This window comes from Penaeus monodon, chromosome 42 (assembly GCF_015228065.2).
Source record: "Penaeus monodon isolate SGIC_2016 chromosome 42, NSTDA_Pmon_1, whole genome shotgun sequence".
NCBI lineage: Eukaryota > Metazoa > Arthropoda > Malacostraca > Decapoda > Penaeidae > Penaeus > Penaeus monodon.
Window position 1 is genome coordinate 16,328,726 of NC_051427.1, and position 2,500 is coordinate 16,331,225.

At 35.2% G+C, this 2,500-nt stretch overlaps 1 protein-coding gene across 2 annotated transcripts in view; it reads left to right on the plus strand.

Annotated features, from left to right (window-relative positions):
* Positions 1-2,500, plus strand: part of LOC119599067 (vesicle-fusing ATPase 1-like) — a 101,562-nt gene that overhangs the window by 53,621 nt on the left and 45,441 nt on the right. The gene's annotated exons all lie outside the window — the stretch shown is intronic.

Sequence of the window (2,500 nt, forward strand, 5' to 3'; positions counted from 1 at the left end):
GTTAGTGCCATCATTATCGGTAACAAGTGGATTTCGATCGATTATCGGAACACAACCGCTACCTACTACCTAATGTCAAGATTTATGGGAAAAGAATCCCACTTTTAAATTATTTTTAAAAAAACCCACATCATTCATTGTTCTTACATTCGTATATTCATCGATCATACCTTAACTACTGTTACTTCTTTTAAATTTTATATTTTTTGTTAATTGATTGACGTAACGGGGGTAGACTATAAAGGGCCCGGGAAGCCGGGAAAGAGGGGGAAATTTTTTGGTATATCATCTTTAATTTCTTTCTTTTTTTGTCAGTCTAAGGCGATGAGCCGAATTTCCTTTCTTTTCTTCTTTTTTCTTTTCCTATTCTGTCACTCTTTAAACGTCGTATCATTTCTTTGTTTAAAGGGTATTGTCTTTCTGAACCGACTTGTGGGAAGGGAAAACGGGTTCCTGATTGACTCCCCGAAAGGCTTCCGGTGAAAATGGGACGCGTTCATTGAAGCACAAGAAGCGTTCAGCAAGAGAAGTGAGGAAGTGGTGATTGCCCTTGCCGTTGGATTCCAAGGGTTCTCTCTGATTTTGGAGGCAGTGAGAGAGAGGGAGGGGGTAGAGAGAGAGGGATATATATAATGATATATATATCTATATATATATATAATTATAGATTATCTCTTATAATATAGAGTAAATTACACTCTATATACCTATATATTACTATATATATATATATATTAATATATTATATAGAGTATATATATATAGATAATATATATATATGTTTACACACACACCCAGAGTGGGGGGGAATATGTATATAAAAAGCAACGGATATATCTATATATAATATATATCTTATTATATATCATCTATAGATTCGATATATATCTTATATAATAAAGAGAGAGAAAGAGAGAGAGAAGAACTCAGACGGACCCAGACAGTGCGAGAGGGAGAAAATGAAAGGTTGATTGAAAAATGAAGAGAGAAAGAGAGAAGAGAGAGAGAGAGAGAGAGAGAGAGAGAGAGAGAGTAGAGTGAGAGTGAAAGAGCGAGAGAAAATAGAATTCTCGAGAAGAGGCCAGCGTGAGAAGGGACACTAAATGCCTTGGAACATTGATCCTGTTATATATTGTTACAGATATATCGTGTCATGGGACTAGAGTGAATATGAGTCAGCTGCTGGAAGGCAGACGGAAATTAACTAATGTCGGAGTTAGGGTGAAGAAAACTACCCAAGAAAATAGTCATGATTAAGGATGATAAAAGTGAGGATATATTTCTATGTTTATTTTGTCTTTTGATTTTATAAGATATATCTGTACAGTCAGTACGTAGACTTCAAGTTTTGAAAAAAATGAATAACAGACAATGCTTTGTATGTAATGACTATCATTTCTTTATCTTTCTCCTTTGACTGAAAAACGTAAATGACGTTTTACACTTAATGGAGAGTGAAATGACCTGCTCGTCAGTTGATGTAAATAAACACGCAAAGGGCACTGAGACAGAAAACCACTGAATCACTCCATCATGAAATAAAACATAGACCTGAATTTACCTGGAGTTATACACATCTGAAGTTATGACAAGAAAATGACAGTGGTAATCAGAAGGTATGAAGAAAGGGGATCATAATTAAGAGACAAATTGGAGAGGCGTTATTAAACCATATTTTCCACCTCCGTTGAACTAAAGGCCGTATCTTACAATTTAGCAAATTTGTTAAGGGAAAAGACCGCGCATAATAAAGAATAAATTGTTCTTGACTTCACGGTTGGGGTTGGGCGCTTTGTAATAAACAGGGCAGTGACTGAGGAAGGTATTGTTGAAATTTTGACATATAATTCCGACCGAGAAAAAAATATTTGAGTTTAGAAAGAATAAGTCTAGGATAACAGGAACTTAATGGGAATGCTGTGTGGAAAATTGAGAAATACGAGACATAAGTTGATATTGAAGAACTTAACATGCTTTAGGTGATTTTGAGAATATCATTGTCAATAAGGTGAAGGAAGGGATTGCCTGAGACTCTTGCATTGTGGGACTGAATGTGTAATTGGATCTCAGGTTCTAAGACCCTTTGACGTGGAAATGCGAACGCAAGCGGTTTAAGGACACGAATGTATTATATGTTTATGTATATGTGTGTGTATGCGTATGTATGTGTATATGTATATGTGTAATGTATATGTGTATATACATATATATATATATATATATATATATATAAACTGTATCTAATATATATCATATATAGAGAGAGCGAGAGCGAGCGCGCGACTAGAGAGGAGAGAGATAGAGACGAGGATATAGATAGAGAGAGGAGAGACAGCGAGTGATCAGAGACGACAGACATACACTTCGGAGACCGAGAAAAAAAAAACATAAGAAAATTTCAAGAGAAAATGTACTAATATAATTTGGATCCAACAATCCTCTCTAGCCTTTTACATTTGCTTGTGAAAACGTTCTCAAACTTTCAATTCCATTTTGCCCT